General features: G+C 45.4%; 1 long non-coding RNA gene across 2 annotated transcripts; it reads right to left on the bottom strand.

The window, feature by feature from the left end:
* Positions 1–1,353: 1,353 nt before the first annotated feature.
* LOC142579915 (uncharacterized) lies at positions 1,354–24,682 on the bottom strand. Of its 2 annotated transcripts, XR_012827499.1 has the most exons (4): positions 24,437–24,682; positions 20,711–20,864; positions 5,818–6,044; positions 1,354–5,729 (listed from the first exon to the last, which is right to left on the bottom strand). It is a non-coding gene; the product is annotated as an uncharacterized LOC142579915 (long non-coding RNA). The 2 variants fall into 2 exon arrangements; XR_012827500.1 differs by lacking the exons at positions 1,354–5,729; positions 5,818–6,044 and adding an exon at positions 9,482–10,049.
* Between the last annotated feature and the right edge of the window lie 1,417 nt (positions 24,683–26,099).

The following is a 26,099-nucleotide window of genomic DNA, read 5'->3' as shown; positions in this document are numbered from 1 at the left end:
CCCCTCACCCTTAGTTCCATTCAAAAGTTTTGCGACTGTCGAGGACTTCATTAAGGAATTTTGACAGTTCGAGCAAGGTGAGAGTCGGCACGAGAGACAATTTGTTCGCATCATCATTGCGTGAAAATGGGTATGAGTCTTCGAAGAATAACACCTTAGAGTGCTTTGTAATTAATGTTATCGAGTCCGCGTCCCAAATTTGAGACCCGTACATCGCCTTGTAAGTACTCACCTTTTCAGACTGAGGACAAAGCATCTCGCTTATCTCGGTCAAACTATGGGAAACAGTGTCTGAGGTATACATTACCCATACTCCTAAACTATTACAATTCGGTTCGTTTCAATATTTTCTCTTCGTCTCTCAATGAGCTCCGGCTGATGTATGTGATTGCTTTGTCATACTTGTATGACCATTCTATGTGTATTTTTCCATTGATTCTCTTCGTGACTTTTTGAGTAATGTATATGTGTGCAATATTATGTTTTTACGGTGTACATTTGTTTATGTTCAATGAATGAAAGAAAGTGATGCTGTCTCTGCCCAAATGAGGGATGGTGGACTTGTCAAGCGGTTCAATGGACAGCATTTCTTATGCCCCCCCCCCATCTGTACTTTACAAGATATGTACCTTACAAGATGGAAAATAAACTTTCATTTCATTTCATTTATATGTGTTATCACCCGATAATTGCCAAGCGCTGGTGTCGGCCATAGGACCTAATGGACCTCTCCTCCATACATGTCCACATGCTGGTATTGTTTCGTAAAAACAAATTTTAGCAGAACTGTTTCAACAGCCAATTTATCTGTCCCGAATCTGGGCCTCCCAGCCAAAGTACGTTATGCTTTTTTATCCCTAAGCTATTTTATATTTTTTTTTATTTACATAATTGCTGTCCTGGAGATTTCGTTTGGTTTTGCATTTCCCAAGAAGCCCGCATATTTTAGGCCTCTGTTCATAATTTGGGTGATTCTTTATGGATGTTAAAACTATAGCATGGGTCCTTGACCAGGCTTGTCCAAAAGTAATTTGGACAACAAAAGTCCAAAAGGCCATCTGCAAGCTTCCGTCACCTTGAAGTTCCTCCACTTTCTGAAGTCAGAGCAAATTGTATCCCATTTTGACGACTACATTCCCATGGAAGTCAGAAATCCCACAAAGGCCATTGAATTGAAGCCGTTTAAAGCAAATATACCGTGGAGCCGACACTTGCTTTTTCCCACTTCAAATATAACTATTCCACTAATGAGCGCGATCGCTAAGCGTATAATTTCATAATATATAAAATTCTCCGGATCCCACGCACTGCGCGAATCGATGAAAGCGAAGTTTTCTGTACTGTTTGCTTTTATTGCCGATATTTAGCGGGGATAGTGACTGGGAATGTTTCATTTCTTCAGCGCTTGGTGCAATACGGTTAATGAGTTGATGGTAAATGTTACCTTGCGTTTACGGCTGCTGTTTATTTATTTTTTATTGTATTTCATGTACCTCCAGGGCCATTGGCATTAAAGAGGGGAGTGGTTACAGGCATACAAAACAAGAAAAAAATAGGAAGTGTGATAAAAGGAATAGGAGTATTGCAATAAAAAGTTAACAGGTGTGTCTACTCATACAATATTAGCTAAGGCGTTCTTGAAAAGGTGGTAATCATTGATAGTGGCTGTCAGTGCAGGAAGACGATTCCAGTCTCTTTATCTCTTTATTCATCAATTACCCCGCAGCGCCCAAAGGCGTTACAGCAGGGGGCTACAACATGGAATAAAATAAATCTTCATTCACACAATGCACTTGCTTTTCAGTCAGCCTATTCCACTGTTTAATTGTTCGAACAAAAAATACGTTGGCATACATGTTCGTCTTGGCAGGGTACTCGAGGATTTTGCAACTATGATCAGTTCGTTTTGAAATGTAATGAAGTTTCTGTAAGTAAATTTCCCTATTAATTCCTGTTTTATTATAGTAAATCAAATATAGAAATTTTAATCTCAGTTTATTGCGGCAGGCAGAAAGTGATTCCCATCCTAGCTCAGCCTTCATTGCAGTGCAGCTCTCCCTTTTTCCGTACCGCCCCAAGACGAACCTGGCAGCATGGTTTTCTATTTTTTCTGGAGCGGCAATGAAGGTTACCTCGTAGGGGTCCCACACAACACAGCCATATTCTAAGAGTGGTCGAACACAAGTTGTGTATGCCATACGCTTTAAATTCGCATGTGAACATCGCAGGTTTCTCTGAATGAAATTCAAAGCTTTACCAGCTTTGGCTATGATACTGTCTACCTGTGGTTTCCACGAACATTCAGACCACAGTAGCACACCTAAATACTTATACGTACTGCATTGCTTCAATAGTACATTGTTCAGATGATACCGTGACTGACTTGGTTTCTTCGTTTTAGTAAATGAGAGATGTACAGACTTTGTTATGTTCAAAGTCATTTTCCATTTAGTATACCAATCATGAATGATTGATAAGTCGTTCTGAAGTTCAATTGTATCATTGTGATGGGCAATTTTTTTGTACACAACACAATCGTCCGCAAACAACCGTATAGAAGATGAAATTCCGGCAGAGATATCATGAATGTACATCAAATATAATAGCGGACCCAGAACGGAGCCCTGCGGGACTCCTGACGTAACATTTACATATTCGGAGCATTTTCCATTCAGTATTACAGATTGCCTTCTTTGGGAAAGGTAACATTCAATCCATTTAAAAACAGTTGCATCAATGTGTAGGGTATTAAGCTTAAACCATAAGAGTGAATGTGATACCATGTCGAAGGCTTTCCGAAAATCCAGGAACACACCGTCTACCTGTCCTTCATCTACGCTGGATATTATGTCATGATAAAACTCAACTAGTTGTGTTGTGCAAGATAGTCCCCTACGAAATCCATGCTGCTCGTTAATTAGTACCTTATGCTTACTTAGATGATTTAGTATTTGTTTATATGAGATATGTTCAAGTATTTTACACGGGATAGACGTAAGTGATATTTGCCTGTAGTTACCAACGTCTTTTTGGACCCACCTTTATGTATCGGAACAACGTGTGCAATTTTCCAGTCATGAGGTAAAATACCTGTCGATAAAGATTTTTCAGAAATTAAATAAAGGTACATAGAAATTCGCCCAGCGCAACGTTTGAGTGCACGTGGAGAAATTCCATCCGGACCACTAGATTTACTCTTATCAATATCTTTCAATAGTTTTTCCAATTCCATTAACACTAAGCTCAACAGGAAGCATAGGCGAAATATTAGTTGTAGGTGGATGAATACGACAGGTGTGGTTGGGTAAGAATACCGAATGAAAAAAGTTGTTTAGGCAGGCAGCTTTATCTTAGTCTTACATAATTATTTTACCATTATAATTTAACTCCTGTGTTCCGAAGGAATCTGATCCACACTGTTTTAAGTACTTCCAAAACATTTTAGGGTTTGATTTCATTTTGTTGCTCAGCTCGCTGAAGTAGTCATCTTTAGCTTTTCCTATTTTTAGCTTATATTCGCGTGTAATCGTATGTAGTTTTGTAAAATGAGCAGCTGATTTGCTTTTCTTCAGTGTGTTAAATGCCCTCATCCCTTTCTTGATAAGCTTTAGTATATGTGTTGTTACCCATGACTGTTTGTGCTTTTTAAGCCGTGAAGAATCAACATTGGGGATATGTACACTTACCAGCTCGAACAACATATTCTTGAAATTGTCCCATATATCGTGCAAATTACGCTCCTCAGATAAGCACTCGAAAACAGAAAAGAAATTGCATCGTAGTCACCCTTTTCATAAAAATAGACCCTTCTACTCGTGGATAACTTCGCACGGTTTTTTTCTTTATGGATACCGGCCACAGCAGCCAGATGGTCGGTAATTCTCGGAATGAAATTCACATTTCTTATGAAATCCGGCGAGTTACAAAACAGCAAGTCTAACACAGCGCCATTGCGAGTAGGATCGGTAATGTACTGCGTCAGACCAAACGCGTCTATGATATTTTCCATCGCAAGGTTCATGCGCCCGCCAGAACTTATACACCTATCATTGCACCAAGATAACCCAGGCAGATTAAAATCCCCCCCAAAGAAGTATCGTCTGAGCTGACGCCTCTGTGAGAATTTCATATAATGTTTGCACTGTGCTGATATCCGAGCTGGGCGAGCGATAAACTACCCCAACAATGAACGTAAAATTATCAGATAGGACTATCTTGCACCATACAGACTCCAGTGCATTGCACTTGTAATCAATTGCTGAAGCCTGTAGTGATGAATGAACAAGCAAAAAGACACCCCCACCTGCAGTGGGCCTATCTTTGCGATAGACGACGTAGTTTTCTGGAAACACCTCACTATCAGCAATTGAAGGCTTTAACCAAAATTCGGTGCCAACGACTATGTCAGCGTCAACACTTTCTATCAACCCAGAAAGCTCGGCTGTTTTATTAACTACGCTTCGGCAGTTCACGACGACAGCAACGAGTCGTCGACATTGGTACTTCTGCTTTTTTCTGGTCTCTCACTGCCTACGCAATGGCACGACCTCTTTGTCTTCATCCCAGCTGAAAGCCCTGCCGTTGATAATCAGTTTGTCGAAATTCAGTTTTACTTTATTGTTCTTATCCTCTCTTTTTGCCTTAGCGTATTCCCATAACGTCTACCTAGTACTTCTTGTTTCAGGTGAGTAATCTTCGCCAACGCTGTACTGCGAATCCTTAAATTTTTTAGCATTAAGAAGCACTGCCTGACGGCCTTTGTACAAGAAAACTTCAACTATAATTGGTATTTTTCTATTTTCTTTATAGCTGCCTAAGCGGTGTGCCCTTTCCAGAGACCCGAGTTCAATTCCAAGGCTCGTTTTACAAATATTCTTTACCATAGCTTCGGATTCAGCCTATGATTCTGAGGGTTTATCATCAACACAATAGAAAACAAGATTTTTGCGGCGACTTCTGTTCTCTAGGTCATTTGTTTTCTTCTGCAAATCGTTTACCTGTTGCATGAGATGCCGTATTATAGCTGCCTGTTCTGTAGCAATCATACTGATGTCCTTTATCTGGTTCTGAGTTTGGCTAAGATTATTTTTCACTTCCATCAGCATGTTCTCATCCCTTTAGAACCTGGCTTCGATGCCGTTTAACTTTGAAATTGAAGTTTCCTGCCCACTGCGCCAACATTGCAGCAGTTCCATCTCCGGTGTGTTAGTAGGCCCTGGATTTAGTTCAACGTCCCCCGCGAGTATTAACAACAAAATCAAGTAGAGCGCTCTGTTGGAAAATAAATGGAATCCCTTCAGACGCAATCTGTGCATGCTGTATCCGCGATTTTCGTTACAAACAGTTGGCATCGTGGGAGGAGCCGGCAACGCACACACTAGCTTCTGCGATTCAGATGGATAGTAATGACTAACCTGCACCAGCAACAGCGACATTAGCGTCATGTCGGCAAGTGTGCCGGCCCAAAATCCCACGAAGCCATCGTGCCGAGTGTCTATATAGCCTTGATCGGCATCACGTGGGTCCTGTTGGTCGAAGTCGATTGGTCGGTCCTCGCTGATCCATCCACCGTTCGCACCACGCATACTGCCAACGATAGATGACTATTCATGCACACGGGTGGACGATAGCCGAGATATTGCAGATGTTATCCAGGGCTCCGACGAAAAAGGCCATGCCCCGTGTTCCGCTGCTTCGAGACGAACCGCCGAGACAAGGACCAAAGGTACCTGCACCAGATACAGCGGTATTAGCGTCATGTCGGCAAGTGTGCCGGCCCCAAATCCCACGAAGCCATCGTGCCGAGTGTCTGTATACCCTTGATCGGCATCACGTGGATCCTGTTGGTCGAAGTCGATTGGTCGGTCCTCGCTGATACATCCACCGTTCGCACCACGCATGCTGCCAACGGTAGATGACGATTCATGCACACGGGTGGACGATAGCCGCGATATTGCAGATGTTATCCAGGGCTCCGACGAAAAAGGCCATGCCCCGTGTTCCGCTGCTTCGAGACGAACCGCCAAGACAAGGACCAAAGGTACCTGCACCAGCAACAGCGGCATTACCGTCATGTCGGCAAGTGTGCCGGCTCCAAATCCTGCGGTACGAGATTATAAATGACTGAAAGAAAGCGTTAGTTTTGCAAAATGGGACGCCGACCTTGTAGGCATGATCTAATCGCGATGATAGGGGACGTGGGGGAGGGATTAATTCGCTACGCAAGTGTGGATGATGAAACACCTTGTGGAACAAACAAATACGAAACGCTTTGCGACGTGAGGTTAGGGATGGTAGATTAAGGCTTGATTTCATTCAAGATATGCTAGCGGTCCTGTTATAGTTGGAAAGAGTGAAGCGAACCGAGTTACTTTGGACCATTTCTAGTGAATGCATTAGGTTTTCATGATGAGGGTCCCAGATGGATGCGGCATACTAGAGCTTCGAACGTATTAACGTTTTGTACAACAGCTGCTTGAGGGGTGAGGGCGCTTTAGAAAAGTTGCGGCGGATGTAACTAAGCATATATATATACGATTAACATTGTTAATTATGTATGTGATATGTACAGACCAAGTGAGAGTGGAAGTGATGTTTACACCAAGGTACTTGTACGAGCCTACCGATTCTAAGAGGACATGATCTAAGGAATAAGTGGGGGCACTGTTGCAAGTTCTGGATGCGCGAAGAGATTCACATTTTGTGATGTTAGGTTGCATTATCCATGTTTTACACCACAATGAAATAGCGTTCAGGTCAGTCTGAAGAGCGGTTACATCGTCACTGCTTGTTATTTCTCGAAAAATTACGCAGTCATCTGCAAATAAATGGATATGAGAGGAAACAGAAGAAGGCAAATCGTTGATGTAAATTAGAAAAAGAAGAGGCCCGAGTACGGAGCCTTGTGGGACGCCGGAATGAACAGGGTTTGAGTGAGAGTTAAGGTTATTAGCTGACACGTATTGCGAACCGTTATTAAGGAAACACTCAATCCAAGCCAGAGGTTTGGGGTCTATTGTTCATGAGCTGTAGTTTGTGAAGTAGCAGTCTGTGACACGCTTTATGAAAAGCTTTGGAATAGTCCAGGAAAATGCAATCTGCCATTGAACGAGTATCGAGAATTAGGTGTAGTTTATGTATGAAGGAAGCAGGCTGCGTTTCACAAGAATGCTGTGAAAGCCATGCTGTGAACTTGAAAAAAATGAGTTAAACTCCAGAAAGTTAGCAAGCTGTGATTATAGGATATGTTCGAATATTTTGCATGGGATACTGGTTAGTGAAATAGGCCGATAATTGCCTGCGTAGTACAGAGAACATACAGGGTGGCGTGTTTGCGGCGTTGTTGTGCGCCATTGCTTATAACCTATGAGAAGGCATATTCTTGTCGTTGCCTCACAAGGCAAATCGGATCGCGGCAGAAGTGTTGGAAAATTACGGGGCTGTACGTGTTGAATCACAATCAAATTAGTAGGCACGCCATAGTGGCCAACGCCGGAAAGTTGGACCACCTGGGGTTCTTTACCATCCATCTAAATCTAAGTACAGGGGTGTTTTTGCATATCGCCCCCATCGAAACGAGGCCGCCGTGGCAGGAATTCAATCCCGCGACCTCCTGCTAACAACGCTTTTTTTAAGCAGCACTTCCGTCTTACGCGTGGCTGAGAACCGGAGTGACGGGTAGGAGAGTAACACGCCTTCCCGAAACGAAAAACTCGGAATAACCCTTTGTTCCACGGTTGCACATATCTCAAGGACCTACGATACGAACCAATTTCAAGTCGGTATCACCTTGAAAAGTAGCAACTCGGATGAAACATTTTCATGCGGATAGTCCTTTAATTACCATAAGGATGATTTTGTTGAAATTTGCTTCCCTGCGATGAGGTCAAGGCCTAATAATAAGCATTTCTTTTTATTAAGCCCTCCTGTTAATATAAGGTTGCTTTCTTTTACAACCTCTTAAATTAATCAGTTATAATAATAATTTAATGTGTTAAATGTGGAAACGCACACGCAAAAGAAAAGTCCGCATCCATTTCAAAGTATTGAAAATGTAGCACGCCTACACCGTCACGTTGTAGCGATGCGAAGAACAAGGCAATTACATAGGAGAGACCCACGAACCTAACTCATTATAGGGCGGCCTTGCACTGAAAAAAAAATAACGCTCAAAGACAACGATGTATGTGCGCAAACTAGTGCTTCCTCTGAATCTGATGTACCTACGAATCAAGGCATCAGTTCATCAAGTTGGAATGCTCGTATCTTGCACGCAAACTAAGGGCGCCCATATGTGATCGAGAACGTACGCCAATATTCGCTTGACGTGTGCAGTCTAATTAAATAACACTCGCTATTGAATTCACGACAACATTCTCGATATGAGAAATACAAGCAGGCGCGTTTTCAGCTGATCGATAACTTTGGAACAATGGTTAGACGCTAAGGAAAGCTACCCAAAAAAATAAAAAATAATATTGCACAGTTGCTTTAAATATTATCTGTCACATAGTACTCGTGGTAGAAATGGCCCAAAGGCTGCACAGCGGCACCGACATACCAAAGATTCAAGACCTAAACATTTTCCGATTACTGGTATTTATGAAACCAGCATTTCGTGGTTTAATGTAGCCCTGTAGTTCAGGGGCCAGTTGCACCAAGGGTACTGTGTCCAAGCTCATATTTCACGTGACTGTAGGTATGCCAACATTAATTGTCACAAAATCACAGTATTTTTTTTCCTTAGATCTTAACATAAACAGCCAAAATATTAGCAGCAACACGCTCATCTTAATATTTCAGTATTTTTTGCTCCAACGTACAAATCCGCGCTGGCCCATGTGTTACGAAAAAAACTTGAAATTTCTCCAATGCTTTTCCCCCGGCAGCTATTTTTATTCCTGATGATTCCAAGAAACCGAGCATGCCACCAACGCTCAAAAATCTGGTCGGGAGATCTCACGATATTCTCGCCCACCTTGTGTGATATACCGTAGCACTGAGGTGATTATTGTATAATGTTGGAGAATCGGTTATAAAGGCAGAAGTGCACAGTTGGGCACATGTCTTTAAGCTCACGAACTTGATTTGTGTGAAGATAACCTGTGCAAGCTTTCACACTTTCTTTATAAGAATCTAACTGCACTATCAATACGCCGGCTGCTTTTAGGTGCAACAAAGAAAACTGCTAAGTCAATACAAATATTGGTGACATCATTTTATCAATCGTGTGTTCATATTGGTACCCACTAGATTCGGAATAAGTTGAGAAGGTGTGTGCGTAACTAACGAAATTAGGTTAAATACATTTTCAATAATTGATCTTAGGTGGCTAAAGAAAATGAGCAGTTTGGAGTCCATCATCGAGATTATCTAGTCGAGCGAACATATATTGATGAAACATGCTTCTGTAAGAGCCATGCAAACAAAGATTTTCCCATTAAACGCTCTTGCAAACCGTAACTGAGGTAAATAACGTAACCGTAACTGACAAACCGTAACCTTCCTCATTAGTCGACTTGCAGCTTTAATTCTTTGCGAAAAACCCACTCGTTCCATTCAAACCGCGCTAGCTTCGTGCCGTGGGCGCTTGAGGCGATAGTGGGTGCGTCTACAGAAAAGCTGCACATACTTCGGTTATTTTGCTATATTTTGCAACTGGTCTCTGTCGAAGCCCAGTTGACGTCAAAAAGCAGTCTTTGTATTGTCGGAGAAGACTTCTGAGATGTTACAGTTTACTCATGGGGAGGTTAGGGTGTCTGTCGAAGTCTGGTTTGGGAACTATTGTCATGGATGTAGATATCGCAGAATCCCATAGGTCAAACGCATTGCTTGTTTACACAATTTCGTCAATGTAAGCGATCAACGTGTCCTTGTTGATGTGCTTGAACTCCCGGCTGAAGTTTGCAGCATCACTTTTGCTTTTTCTCCGTGCAGTCGAGCGATCCGTCTTGCGACGGCTTGAAGCGCTCATACGAGTCCGATGAACAAGTACACTTGTGAGCTGACACAGCTCCGCTGGTCATCTACCTTCACAGAATGGAATGGCTCTGAAATATAAAAAAAGAAGATGGGCCACTCTCCGCCAAGATACCCAAGTGCATATTGTTCACAGTCGAATAGACAAGCTGCCAGTAAATAATTGTTGATGCCACTCATTACATTATTTACTAATTACGATCAACTAAGGTCTTTATATTCATACATGCGTATTACGTGATTCTTGTTGATGATGCACGTGGGCGCCCCGACGAAGACGACGAACGCTCCCTGGCTCTCGAGCTGACGGCTGAACTTGCCAGCGCTACATTATTCTTTGTAAATATAATTTGTAAATAATATCCAGTTAATCCTTCGTTCGCGTAAAATTTTGGTGGAGGGCGCCGTTCCCCGTCCTCGCCACGGCGCTCCGCAGCGGTCGCACCGTCCTGCATTCCACCATGGCTCCCGGGGATGACACCTCGTCTGCGTCGACTCCTGCGATCCCGGCAACAACCTTCGTTACGGTTACCAACTCCCGTGATCCTGGCATATTTCCGGCCAAGATAATGTCTACGTTGAGGACTGCCTCAACCTGTATGAGCGTCATAGCGAAAAGAACCGCAGGGACCCTACCCTTATGCTGGAGAAATCTTCCAGTGACGCTCCCAACCAATCAGAACTTACTTGATGTTCAGTTCGATGGTATCCCTTTGACAATGTAAATATATACAGGAATCAAGGTGTCCATAATGAGTTGTAAACTCTGTCGTCGACTGAAGAGGGTTCTCACACCTCCTACTACTCGAGCCGTACGCGTGGCCGATTGTAGCACGCTTGACGTCACTGGAATGTGTACTTTCCGCATCAGTATCGCCGACCACCACGTCCCTGTTTTTTTACAGTGCTGACCAATAGTCCCCATGACCTAATCCTCGGACTCGACATTCTCACGGTGCATTCAGCTTTGATCGACTGTTCTACCGGTACTCTTTGCCTCGAACTTCCTCTACTCGCGCATATTCGTGCCGAACTGCCAAGCAAAGTTAGTACGACCGCCTTCGTCCGCCTGCCGCCTAAAGCCTTGACTTTTCCTTTGCCCGATGGTGATTACGTCTCCACACCTGTTCCTGATATACTTTTTAATGCACAATATCACTGTTCCCCACTCCGTCGTCACCGTCGCCGATAACCAGACATGCCTCCCTGTCCTCAGTTTTGGCCTGACAAAGGAAGATATACCCCAAGGCATATCGGTTGCAACGCTGCGTGTTATGCGAGATGATCACGTCACGACGTTTTCAATAGACGTCTGCTCAGATTCTTCACCATGTCGAAAGGAAGCTTTTACCCTGACGCAACATTCGCCCCATGATTGCTGCGGACCTCTTGCCTGAACAAGCAGCAGCTCTTTGTCGCCTTTTGGTTTCCTACCACGACATCTTCGACCTCAACAATCGCCAATTGGGCCAGACTTCAATTGTTAAGCATCACATAAATACTATTGATACCAGTACTATTCGTCGCCGGGCATGTCGAGTTTCTGTTTCAGAGCGCAAGGTTATTCAAGATGAAGGGAACAAGATGCTTCCCAAAGATATTGTTGAACCATCGTCGAGCCCTTGGGCCTCGCCCACGGTACTTGTTAAAAAGAAAGATGGCGCATGGCGTTTCTGTGTAGATTGTCGTCATCTGAACCGCATTACTAAGAAAGACGTCTGCCCCTTGCCTCACATTGAGGACGCTCTCGATTGTTTTAACACTGCCAAATACTTTTCATCAACTGACCTTCGGTCTGGTTATTGGCAAATTTCTGTGGATGAAAAGGACCAAGAGAAGACTGCGTTCGTCACCCCTGATGGTCTGTATCAATTCAAAGTTATGTCATTCAGTCTATGCAATGCCCAGCAACGTTCGAAGGTATGATGGACTCTGCTTCAAGGGTTAAAATGGTCCACACGCTCTGTTAACTAGACGACGTTTTCGTATTTTCGCCTGCATTTGAGGCACACCTTGCGCGCTTATCAGCTGTTCTTCAAGTCTGCCGCGAGCCTGGGCTGCAACTGAATTCATTGAAGTATCACTTCGGTCGTCGGGAGATTACAGTGCGGGGCCACCTCGTCGACGCTTCCGGTATTCAAGCAGACCATGAGAAAATTCGCGCTGTCACGTTTCTTACTGTACCTCAGTCTGTCAAAGACGTCCTAAGTTTTGTGAAACTCTGCTCGTACTTCCGACGCTTGGTTGAGGATTTCGCAGCGATTGCCCGACGGCTTACTGATCGTCTGAAGAAGGACGTGCCGTTTACGTGGGGCCCCGCTCAAACTGCCGCGTTTGCCCAGCTCACCAACATTCTCACCACGCCACCTATACTGGCCCACTTTCCACCATCCTCTCCGACAGATTTGCGTACCAATGGGTGTGGTCCCGGTATCGGAGTCGTCTTAGCCCAGCGCCAACAGGGTCAAGATCGTGTTATCGCCTACGCTAGCCGCCTCCTCACAGCAACGGAGCGCAACTATTCGCTTACAGGTCATTAATGCCTGGCTCTCATCTGGGCGTTACTTGAATGGCACGCTCTTTGTCACCATGGGCCACCACCCGCTCTGCTAGCTTTCCTCAGTCAAGGATCCTACCCGCTGGCTTGGTCGTTGGGCTTTGCGGCTGCAAGAACATTCCTATGCAGTAGAGTACGAGTCGGGACCATTACATGAAGACGCTGACCAGGTAGTACGCTATCCAGTGGACGACCAGCCCGCCGACCCTGACCCCGAAGCCGAAGCTTGCGTTTTCTCCGTTTCTCAGCTTCTACACGTTGCCGACGAGCAGCGCCGTGATGCCACCTTGCGCGCCATCATTGGTGGCTTGGAATCTTCGGCTTCTGACTCGTCCCTTCACCCGTTTGTTCGCCGGGATGGTTTATTAATCCCCCTCGACGGTCCTGCCCAACTTTTTGTCATTCTTAAGCACCTCCGGTGAGCTGTTCTCCAAGAACTTCACGATTTACCAACGGTAGGTCACCTTGGCGTCTCCTGCACCTACGACCGGATTCGCCGACGCTTCTTTTGACCAGGCCTTGCCCGCTCCATCCGGAAATACGTTGCTGCGTGCGATTAATGCCAGCGCCGAAAAACACCATCGACGCTGCCTGCCCGGCGCCTTCAACCGCTCGACATTTCTTCGGAGCCACTCTTTCGCGTTGGCTTGGACTTACTTGGCCTTTTCCTCTATCCACGTCTGGCAACAAGTGGGTCGCTGTGGGGACAGATTACGCCACACGCTACGCCATCACCAGAGCCCTTCCTACGAGCTGCGCCACAGATGTCGCCGATTTTCTTTTGCGCGACGTGATTTGCAGCATGGCGCTCCACACCAACTGTTCGCTGACCGTGGTGGGTCATTTCTTCCTAAAGTCATCGCCGACATCCTGCAGTCTTCCTCAACTAAGCACGAGCTCACTACGTCTTACCATCCACAGACTAATGGTCTCACGTAGCGTCTGAATTGTACCCTAAGAGACATGCTTACGACGTATGACTCGTCCAACCATTCTGGAAGAGCGTAGGTTAGGGCGTGTTGGTATTCCATAAGTGAGGTATTTGAGCGCACGAAAAGGGACGCGAGACAGTGGCAAGACGCGTACACAGCGCTAACTTCCAACAATTGTTTTATTCCACGAAGCGGTACACACATATATAGGTAACAGATGCCACCGTACGCATGCGCATATGTACTGCTTTCTAATCAAATCATACAGCAACGACACATGTGTAATAGAAACTTAAGATGATATTGAACATGAAAAAACGACCATGCATAGCCAAAAAATTTTTTTTTGTAATTACAAGATTAAAATGTCATCTCCATCAGGCCACCCTCTGTGTCACGTTTAAAAAACCGAATTCTTTCTTTTTTTGAAAGATCGGTTGAAGGCGGCGCTAACACAAGCACTCCCCAAACTAGCGATTTTCGCCGCTTCAATAATCTCAAGTGTTGTTTGCGTTGGGCTTCTTCCTATCACCAATGAATATGCTCATCAGCAGGCCCGAGCGCTAAACTCCCGGGCCAACGAGGAGGAGGCAAGGGGATGGCAACCCATCACAAATTACAGAGATATAGTAAAATAATACAGGACGGCAGGGAGACATTCCCGCACCCCCACCACTCCTTGACCAGAGCCGAACAAACAATATAGAGGCAAATCCAGGCAGGATCCTTTCCCCACCCCTGCCTCCAGAACAAAATATACCCAGAGAGATACAAGAACACATGTCCTCACTGCAATACATTAGGCACCCTTCGGCACGTCATAGGAGAGTGCAATTTTTCCATTGACCATTCCCCACCTATACCCATAACTAACCCCCCTGCTATCCCCACCCTTTACGAGCGATGTGAGATCATGCTGTCCAGCCCCGCCGTGGAAGACCAGCTCCGACTGATCCACAGGGGCCAGGCGGCCCTGGAAGCATATGGAGCCCGCGAAGAGGGAGCCACCCCATCAGACGCTTAACGCGTTTCATTTCATAATGGACCAGTTAAGTTGTTTCCCTCTCTCTCTCTCTCACAAGTCTTTATCCAGTTTTCTGGCGCAAGTGCATCGCCTGAAACAGGCTGGTTTTCCGCAGCATATTATCACACCTGTGGCCGAAGGTCTCCTTAAAACGGCAAAACGCGGGGGACAGGATGAGCAGTTTACTTCACCGGAAAGTGCGCGAGTGAAGCAGAAACGCGCAGTCATACGGTACATCCACGACATTTCGCACAGACTGAAGAAGATTGGTAATACCGCAAATGTGAGCGTCATCTTTTCAGCGCCAATCAAGCTGTCCAAATTGTGCAAGGCCAGCTACTGTGGATATGAGAAGGCCAGTTGCCGGACAAATCACAAGGAATGCTACGATCTTTGTAAGAACAATATCATTAATGAACTGCCCCTGTCGTGCGGCAAAAAAAAATACATCGGCCAAACCGGAAGGTGCGTAAATGATAGGTTGCGTGATCACGCAAACAGTGTGCGAACTGGAGGGTTGGGGCATCTGGCTTTTCACTGCAGAAAGCATGGGTACAGTCCCATTGATAAACAGTGCACGGTGATAGTAAGAAGCCCAACGCAAACAACACGTGAGATTATTGAAGCGGCGAAGATCGCTAGTTTGGGGAGCGCTTGTGTTAGCGCTCCTTCAATCGATCTTTCAAAAAAGAATTCGATTTTTTGAACGTGACACAGAGGGTGGCCTGATGGAGATGACATTTTAATTGTGCAATTACAAAAAAATCTTTTTTTTTTGGCTATGCATGGTTGTTTTTTCATCTTCGATATCATCTTAACTTTCCATTACCCATGTCTCGTTGCTGTCTAATTTGAATAGAAATCCGTACATATGCGCATGCGTACGGTGGTATCTGTTACCTATATATATGTGTACCGCTTCGAGGAATAAAACAATTGTTGGAAGGTAGCGCTGTGTCCGCGTCTTGTCACTGTCTCGCGTCCCTTTTCGTGCGCTAAAAACGTTCAGTTATGCAACCATACTTATTGGGACCTTGCCCTACCCTATGCCACTTTTGCGTATAATTCTTCGCGGCATCACCACTTGGCGCCATCACCAGGGCAGACCTAGCACGCGAATTTTCCCTCGCTCACATCGTGACTTCGCAAGAGAAGCAACGGCGCTTGTACAATCGCCAACATAGAGACGTCCACTTTTCACGTGGATCTCGGGTACTCCTGTGATCCCCTTCTCGTCACGTTGGCCTGTCAGGAAAACTCCTGTCTCGGTATAGATGCCCATATCCCGTGCTGCGTGCTGTGACTCCAGTTACCGGCGAAATTGCCCCAGTCAGTGCGAGTGCCTGATCTGCCTCGAATTCCATGGACGTTGTGCATATCGCAAACCTCAAACCATATTACTCTACTGTTATCACCAATATTTAGACGCACCGGGACGATGCTTGCGCTGCCGGGGATAATGATATGTGCATATTGCGTGTTTCTTGTGGATGATGCACGCGGGCGCCCCGACGAAGAGAACGCACGCTCCCTGGCTCTAGAGCTGTCCGCTGAACTAGCCAGCGCTGCATTATTCTTTGTAAATATACTTTGTAAATAGTCTCCACTTGTTAATCCTTCGTTCGCGTAACAATATACAGCTTTGAATGGTGTTCTGTTAATGAAGAATTCGTAGAAAATTGAAAGAAGCTTAAAACTGGCATGTCTTATGTCAGGTTATTTTTGAACGTTTATTCTTTTTTCCAGCTGATAAAGGAGGTCCACGAAAAATGAGAAATGTCGTGACTGACCATTCGCTTGCATTAGGGTGCCACAATGCGCACCTCCTGCCCTGCTCCGTGTGGGGTGGCGACATGGCTTGAAGGGGTTGCTGCCGACAAAACCACTGGGAAACGAGTTTTCTGGGCAGGCTTCGCCATTTTGTATTCTACCTCCGACAGCCTTCGTACTCGTATGTGGTTAGCAGTCGTCTCACGCCCTGCCGGCCGTGTTGTGAACTTAGAAAAATCACTGGGTGATGGGTGCCGCAGTGCTATAATAATTCGGGGAATATCTGGCGATTTGTTTCATTCCCGAGAGATTAAAAAAAAAGACTTCTTCTACGGATAAGGAAGATTAAACGGGACAGGTGACAGCCTTCGAACGTCTCGTGTGTCTGAAAGGTGAGTAGAGCAACTGCGGCTTATTTAACTGGTTTGTAATCACGAACTAAAAATTTGGGAAGCAGGGTTTGTGCAGTAAAGCTTTCATTTTGTTAGGGCGCGTACTGACAATGCGACATTGTGAAAAATCGTCATGCTTGCGCAATCATGCAGAATCAGATCCGAGTTTCAGCGATGCTGCTAACTCGGATAGACACTTGCAAACTACTTTTTATTTCCAAATACACGTCTTCCAAATTATCAGGCCAATACAATGGTTAGGTTCTTGACGCGTCAAGCGTTGTAGTAAAACATCGACATTTCGTTGCTTCCACACTTGCGGTACAGAATTCTAATTTCGTCAGCGTGTTATCGAAGGTATGCGCTCTATTCGTAGCACATTTCTGCATTACAAACGTAGTTGCGCTCTCGCGACGCTTCTATGAAGCCGCGAGATTAGTCCGAGCAAGCTTACAGTTACCAAACCGACGCAATTTCTCACCAATGCAGGTAATTCTCCCCATATTTCTACTTTTGCCCCCACATTAATACATATGTTGCTTTCAGATTGCCTACAATGTCCAGCTCCCTGCGAAATTTGGCTCTTCATATGGTTTCGGGTGTGCGCTTCGGAGTCTCTGTGCACGAGTTCGTTTTATAGCGCAGGTCTCAGGCGCCCGTTCCTGGGGTGAACTTCGGCGTCGTACCTCCTACAGGAGCGAACGAGCACAGTGCAAGATGAGAGCGAACGGGGAGCGCAGCGGGCGATGAAATACGGCGAGAGCAAAGATAGCGCTAGGACAAAAGCGAAGGCGGAGAGTGCAGCGGTACCATGAAGCATAATACAAGGATGAGGGTACGCCTAAAGCGTAAGAAGAACACCGTCGTGTCGCGCAAGATGACCTATAGCGACGATGGCTACGAGATGGCGCCAGAGTAGTGCGCGATTTTAGGGTGCCTCGATGGACAATCTCGTCTCCGCTCCATCCACGGGTGAGAGAATAGATGCACTGTACGCGTCGTCCGTTCACCAAAGCGCTGCTTGAGCAGCCACCGTGTCTGCGGCTGCTGCTGTGAATCGCGTTCACGCGTTAGCCGCGCGCTGTCTTTCGCGATCTTCCGACGTGCGAGGTAGTCGCGTCACACTTAGCTCCATTTGGAGCGTGCCGCAAGCGCCAGGCTGTCTCCGCCGGCCAATCAATATATGGCGAAGTGAAAACACGTGTGGAGCTGCGCTCAACTATTGCATTAGGGACAGTCATAATTTGGCGGATTTATTTTTCGCGCGTCTTTCGTTTACTCTTGCATGTATCAGTTTACTTTTCCGAACTATTATATAGCCGTAATTCGACGCAAAACATGAAATCAAAAGCAATACTTGGCTAACTGTGCTGCAGCTACAAGTAGTTACTCTGTAGAACTCGTGGATTTCCATGCGTAAGTGTTTATCACTGCAAATAACGCATGACAAGCACACGCTCGTAACTCTATAACCACCGAACACTGTTTTCAGTCCACATCACAAATTTCGCTCAGCAATTATTTGCAATGACTTTGCGCTAAAAAGCAAGCGAGGGCATCAATTATACGGCACGCGGGAGCGGCCCGCTACGTGCTGACGCGCCTTCCAAAGGATGTCAATAAAATTTTACAATACCATACATACCGTAGTAAACCACAGTGAGCTTGTGGTCTTTTTATTCGTCACAAATTAAGACGGCGCGCTCCCTTGTCAACATGCTTCCTCAATTCGACGAATTTATCTTCGAGTAAAAGTTGGCGGACGGCTGAAATAAGCTGATGCCATATGCTGTGCCAACAATGTTTTCATTCAGAGGCGTCCTTCTTCTTCTTCAGGCTTCCGTCTTAGAGGAATCTTCAAGAGGGAAAATCAGAACGTGCCCAGCAGACTTGCACTTTGGGGGCAAGTACCAGCGAGCAAGCCTATTTATCCACCCAGAAATAATATTTTAGCGAAGACAACCACCTTCACTACTTAAGCAAAGTGATGAAATTGCTGAAGTCATGTGAAGATCACTTCAATGGCATTGTTGCTTGCACTGACACTGTCTCCGAAGTGAGGTCGCCAGTGTAGACTGTTACTACTTATCTCGCTAGGATTCTGAATCCAAGTGTGCAGGCTAGCCGCCATCACAAGTAGGCTGTTGAGAACCTTGTCATCTCCAGCTAAGCCCGCTTAGGCTGCGGATACATCTGCGTGAGTTGAAAGGACGAGTGACTGAGGGGCATGGGAGGAAAACATGCGCCCGAGTCAGCCTCCAATAAATTTTGGCTCGTTAGGTATCTCTATAGTCTACCTCTGCTACTTTGTTTGACGTATTATTTCCGAAAAGAATGACTAAAGCTGGCGCCTCCTCTTTCCGCCACATCACGCCATATTTCACCTTTAACATTCGAAATGCGTGAAGTGATCTAAATGCACCCCGCAAACATTTCTGACCCTTTAGTATTTACTTTTAAAAACATTTACGTGCAGATATTGGAGGCCGATGTGTTCTGTAGTTTCAGTTCAAAAGCGCAAAGAAAAAACAATTTTAATGCAACAGCATTATATGTCTCCTTAGGCGGAAAATTCGGCCTTGTGGCGGGACATCGTACAAAAAGTCACGTGGCCACTGAGACACGTTCATGCCACTGCTGGTTCGTTAAACGTCGTCTTCCTCCATAGCTGGCTCCAATGCCGCTCATCATGACAGCGTTCCCATACTGCCACTCCCTCTGCGAAGGCGCTAACGGCACTGGTCCACTGCCAGTCGGTGCGGTGATTTCGCTGAGTTCTCTCATGCGCTCCGATGGACGAACGTTAGGCTTGGACTTCTCAGTCAGTAACTGCTCCCGCCTCCTTTCAATGTCCACGCAAGTAGGCGAAAGAAGCCGAGGCACATGATGGGAGAAATGATGCAGGTCAGAGTGAAAACAATACCATTACGTTTCGTTAGACGTGTCGCTATCGGCAAGGCGTCGCAGTTTCGCATTCATCCACGGATAGGGATACCTAACTTCCTATGACTTTATTGATGCACCAGCCCCAGAGTCAAAGACGTTCGAGCTGCATGCGAAAAAAAATGGTAGAAAGAGGCCACTGTTCTTTTTGCTACCCTGAAAAATGAATTTGGTGCGATAAAGAAATCATTCACTTGAACGTGTGTATTTGCTACTGTAAGGATAAATACGCATCGGTGGTTCTTTCCTTGCGCATTTCCGCAGAGAACAGAACGGGCGCATGTGCAGGGGTAGTGGAGATGGATATACTTACACGGCGACCTCATAAAACATGTGGCCTCCCCTGGGTAGTTGAACATATCGGACGATAATGTAGTTTCAGTGAAACGGCAATCTAAGGGAAACTTTGACAAAAATCAACTCTGCGGGTAAAAAGTAATAAATGTGTTGTACAGTGATTCACCGTGAAGTCGATGAAATGCAATGTCTTCCTGAGCGATCTAGGGGTAAGCATTGGGTCTGTGAACCATGTTTTATTTATATAAAGGGCGCGCAGTGGTCCAAGAGACAGCGTCGGCGTCTCCGACCAGAGGCGCAGTGTCTCAATGACCGGGTCTCAAAACGATAGCTGGGAATAAGGGAGGAGGTGACAACGCTCCCCTTTCAATGTGAAACAACGCATGGTGGTACCGCCAGCGGGCGGTGTTATTTCAAGGTGGTACCAGCGGTAACGATACCACTGAAATCCCGCGGTGCTACGCGGCGCCCAATTAGTACCGATACCACTAGTACCACCACCACCAACTCCACCAGAAGCACTGTTACTACACGATGGTATCACCGCTACCGGTACCACCGGTACGAGATATGCCTTCGGGATCGGCGCTAATTTTTAGATTGCGCTAAATTCAGGATGACTCTCGAAAGCGGCTTGAAGCATACACATTACGGAGAAGTGGTGGACACGCGCCAAGAAAGAGTGTATTTAAAAAGAGAAAAAAGAACACGCAGAACTGGTACGCCAGAGAAGTATATGGCCCGCACCGTGAATTCGCGGGCGATAAAAGTCTAAATTTGGTGATATGGAGCGACCAGACGCTGCTCGTTTATTTACCTGAGCTTACCACGTTGAACCTTTTTTTTTTTTTGATGGGCTCTTCTGGACTGTGTTTGGCAGTGAACTTTATGACAATATGAAAGCTGGTTTTCCGTGCGGAACTGACGTCAACCACTAATGGCATTTCTCCTCCCTTGTGCTCCTTGGCTATCTGCGATACAAGTAGGCATAGTTGTGGAAACGTATTGTCAAAATAATGGTAGAGGCAAGATTATTATTCATTGATAGCATACGTGTGCAGGCCCTGTATTGCGTAAGAGACGCCCACTATTGCCCTGAATGAAGTAAAGTCCACATACAAATGTCAATAGCGTTGACAATAAATAGCATTTTGTTCGTGGAAGGAAAAAGAACATATCGCAAAAATGTCGCCGAACCGAATAGCAATCTACCTCAAGACACAATATGTAGAAAATGACTTTCAAAAGCACTTTTTTATAAACCTGGGAACTAACCTGGGGGACAAGACATGTCTGGTACATTTTCGCGGAGCCGTAATATATTACAGGTGTGTAAGGGGAGAGATAAATGAGATGCGAAAGGAGGGGGGTTAACCGGTGAATAAGTAACCTTTCTTTCCGTCCCGAGTGTTTCGCGCTAGTTTAAAATTTTATATGATTGACCTACAAGCCCCAAACACTACGCTCCTCGAATAAAGATCGAGTTCGCTACCCTGCTAAGCTGCTCTGGGAAAGGGAGCTCGTTTTCTTTCAGGTTAGCAAGAAAAGAACTTTTAGGTAGCACGCACTCCACCGCAGAAAGCTGTGTCGTGAATTTTTCAGCCCAGTGTGTAATTTTTCAATGGACACTTTTTCATGAGTTGCTTGAATAATAATAACTAATTATATAGTTGGGCATAAAAACAATCGTCTCGCTTGCTCCAAGCGACGGCAAACGACACTACTTGCTTCTGTCCAGCCACGTGTCAATTGCATATTCTTATATTTGGTCACAAGTTACGTGGGACACATGCTAAATAGCACATACATACGCCCGCGACTAAGATAAAACGACTGTTAGAGCCTGACCACCGCGTTTGTCGCCTTCTGGTTTAAACACCGTATGCTACATCATCGAGGCGGGTACCTGCGCTGTGCTTTTTTTTTTTCTGTTAAAGGCATGGTTAAATATATTCTTACATGGAAGCTTCATTTCATCTATTGTATTTTATTGTCATTGTCCAACCGACAACAAAAGCTGGTTCTTTTAAGCACTCAAGCTTCGAACAAAGAACTTTCTGCAACGTGAACAGTCGGCAGTATATGAGTGTCGACGGCGAACCGTACCATTTCTACAATATCATTGTGACTCCAGTAAATGAACCTTCCTTTCATCGCGTGACTTGCCTTGGCAGCCGGTGCCTTGGGAACCCAGACGCTTATACCTGCAGCTCGATCTTTTACCACGCGTAACCACGCTATAGGGATTTCGGCTAGGCACGCACACTTGTCAGAGGAATTCATTATTACGTGTATACTTATGTATGCGGTTGGGCCAACACATCCCTCCCCCCCCCCCCTTATTCCTCGCCTCCTATTTTGAGTGTCTGTCTGAATTAATGGTGAAAGGAGCTGTTTGCGACGTTCAATACAGTCTTTAGGAACGACGTTGGTAAAAGGGTCGCCTTTGTAGAAGGAAAGAAAAAGGCGAAGAGATGAGGTTCTGCCGATTACCATTTGTCACGGAGAGAGCTGTCGGCTGTGAAAGCACACAATCATGCTTTCAATATATGCATCTTTAGTTGCGCACTTCACGATATAAAACTACGCCCTTGAGGGGCTCACCAGCGTACCTCTGCAAGTCAAAAGACAACTTAGGAACACAGTTCCTGTTCAAATCAGTTCAATTGTCGGCTGGTGTGTCACTAACATGAGAGCATGAGAAATATTTTCGTTTTGCTTGAATACCACAATCAGATGCGGAAGGCATGATGTCCATGTACGTAGAGAAGCAGCCGTGTCCTCAAACACTCAGATCAAAATGTAATATCACGTGGTAGGCTGGCATATTGATGCGTTATCCAGGACTCATTGACTCGCACTACCCGAAAGACACTTCGCGGGGGCTCTTCGTCGTCCGTGACAACATGGTGGCCTAGATCAAATTAGTTCCAATTTGCACCAAAGCTGACGCAAAGAATATCCTGAAATCAAATACATTCAGTTTCCCATGCATTCAACTATTTATTTGAGACAAGAAACTTGCGTAATTGTTTTAAAGTTAAAATTAAGGAAGATTGCAAGCAATATGCTGTATAATGGAAGAAGTGATCATACGTGGATGTGCAAGTGCTCTACAATATATCTGAAAAGTTGCAACCTGTTAGCTAGCTCTCTGAGTATGTGTATTGCTTCAAAAATTGTCTGAGTACAATACTAATAGCACACGGATGGACGGACGGACGGACGGGCGGAAGACGATAAGGCAAAGCGGTTATTGTCACATTGTCACAAGTGGGTTTTGTCACAGCTGACTCAGCAGCAATTCAATAGCATTCAAGGAATAAAAAATATAACTGTAACGTTTTACGCCTAGCCTAATAAACAGTTCACGATGTTGCTGTATATTGCGAAAAGAGAACGTGGAAACATGTGAAGAAAAGGGAGCGCAACCTGTGTATACATCGCCCCTGTTACGTTCTTTTTCGCACTGTACAGCCACATCACCAATTCATACAAACTCGCCCAGGCTCCTCCGCTTGTAAATTTAACACTTCCTGAATTTGCCTGCGAATCTGCGCATGCTTCTATCTATAGTTCTAGGCTCCCTAAATGCGCCTTCATAAATTCTTCAATAAACCACAACGCCCTAACTTTTGAACACTTCATCACAGCGGTTTAGGAGTCATGTTTAATGGCATATTGGTTAAAAAACAGATGTTTGTGAGCGTGCCCTGTAGCCTATTGAAGAACACTTCGTACAGAGAAATTAAAAAAGCGTATTTTTTATACAAGTGAACAATGCTAATCACCTGAAAAATGAAATTGCACGAAATATTCCGGCTTGCTCAATATTGTCATGTGGAGTGACGTATGAAGAACACAGTAGCAATACTGTGAAAGACAAAACTACATTTTATTGAGCGAACATGTGGCCACAAAACAAGCTACACTTGAAGAACGGCGACAACGGCGAACACAGTCGGCGATCGTCAAAATATGAACAGCGGGTCAACCGCGTCGCCTTTTATACAGCAGTCGTCGAATGTGCCGTGCTAATTGTTGGGGCCGAAGTGCCTTCCGCAAAGTTCAACACCACTCGCGTCACGCCATGAAATCAGATAACACAAGGTACGGCGACAACAGACAGCGGATAGAAGCATCGATAACACTCCAGAAACTTCGGGTACATGCAGGCGCGTCCCGCGCTGTGCGATAACATTTGTTAGGCGGCGAAACGTGGTCGCCCGATAAAGATAGGCAAGCGCACGTGTGAATATCAACCCACTACAATTGACGTTTTCATGCATGCAACAGTGAATGCTGTCAAAAGCGAATCCTCGTTTCTGTTAAGTGCTTTTGCACAATAAAAAGCAGTGCCTCCTGTGTGCAGCCACACATTCCGCGGCTTAAATGCGGGATGTTTTAATCACGATATATATGTCGCAGAAGAAACCGTGGTGCTTTGACATTGCCGCTACTGCTTTGCACGTTAGTGGTAGGGCCAGTTCTTTAGATAAATAAATACACTTTTTCGAGGGACACAAGAAAGAGTTGTACTCACAGAACGGATTACGAGGTTGTTGCGCCTGGTGTTGTGGGCGACGAGTAGTAGTAGTGCGAACAGTAACTGGCCCTCTGTAACCTCTTTCTTCAATCGCCACGCGAAATATGGACGCAAGACCAGTTGCCCGACGCGCTCCTCGCACAGGGGTCAAAATATAGAGAAATGTAACGAGAAAGACGAAAGCGTTAAAGCTCGAAATGTCTGCCATTCGTACCAGCAGGAGATTTTAGTGCCCTCGCTTGAGGCTACATGAATATACGTGTAAGTGGACACAATGGGCCAAGGAAAAAAAATGCTAGTGCTTGGCTTTGAAACTTTCGCCACCCGTTTGTCATCTTTATATATTGATTCACTTGTTCGATCAAAATGCAGTGCGAATATTTTTTTCTTAGTATGACAAGCTGTTATACGTCAACGGCTGCAGAAAGCAGTGTTTCTTCGTTTTTTATTAGTCATGGCTGTTGACGGAGTGGATAACGTCCTGCGCATATTTGCAAGACTCTCCACTATGTACAGGAAGTTCCGCTACAGAGGGACGAATATTGTTTTTTATGTAACCTATAATATTGCTTCATTGCTTTTGCCTGCGTAGGCTATAGAAATTTTACCGAGTCACTGCCTTGATAAAAGCACGCGTGAATAAAAGGACCCCTAGGGTGCTTTTACATATACAGAAGGCTGTTCTTTGGAGATTGTACTGAAATTATGCAATCCTATGTCACGATTCACATAGCTACTAGGCACTTGTTATGGCAGACCTGCAAAGGTACCGCGCCACGTCGCCTTGCTTCGTGTAGTTCATTCGTGCGGAGAGTGATGAAATCCGCTTTGGGATGTAAGTGAAGAGAATTGTAATATCCGTGAACATACGCTTAACGCTAGCGTTGCTGCTGTTTCATGGAGATACCTCCAGCTGGATAAAAACTCGCCTTAGGGTACAGTGAAGCTACAAAGTGCGGCATGTCCGATATTTTGCCCCTTCAGAAAGCTGCCAGCTCCACTACGCTGATTGCTTTTCTCGTCATCGATTGAATTCCCCAGAAGTGACAGGCGCCATTTCTTACCTCAGTATTATGTCCATCTTTGACTTACACATTGAAGACGAACACTTCGGCTTTTCTGCTTGGTGCTATGCGCCCCTGCTTGTACCCTTCACCTGTTCGTTCGACTTGTTGGTGCGCTAAACGGATTGATTTGCGTCCAGATGGCGCCGAACTCCTCTTGGTCCTTCCTGTGGCCCTTCAGTCCACCGTCCCCCAGCAACTGGACAACGCGCGTCTACCGTTAAACATTGTTACCCGCACCTATATACCTACTCCGGCGCTCTTTCGTTTGGCCCAGCCTTTACTATTCTGTGTGCCGATAAGTCACCGCTCAAGACCAGTGCCAGCGCCACAAACTCTATTTCCATGTCTCCCGCTGGACTTCTTCATCCAATTGGGGCTCCAACCAAACATGTTTTCCAGTGTGGGGCTTGATCTACATGGCCCTTTTTTAACCTTAACTGCCAGCAGCAAATGAATTGGTACCTGTTGCAAACTGTTTTGCCACTCCCTACACAATTACATGAGCCCTGCTCGCCTGCTTCGCCACGGACATCGCAGATTTCCTTCTGAACAATATTATACAGCACCACGGCGCTCCTCAGCAGCTTCTGACC

The sequence above is a fragment of the Dermacentor variabilis genome, chromosome 4 (genome assembly GCF_050947875.1).
Source record: "Dermacentor variabilis isolate Ectoservices chromosome 4, ASM5094787v1, whole genome shotgun sequence".
In the NCBI taxonomy this organism is placed as follows: domain Eukaryota; kingdom Metazoa; phylum Arthropoda; class Arachnida; order Ixodida; family Ixodidae; genus Dermacentor; species Dermacentor variabilis.
The sequence above is the reverse complement of the archived record's forward strand: the minus strand, read 5'-3'. Positions and strand labels throughout refer to the sequence as shown.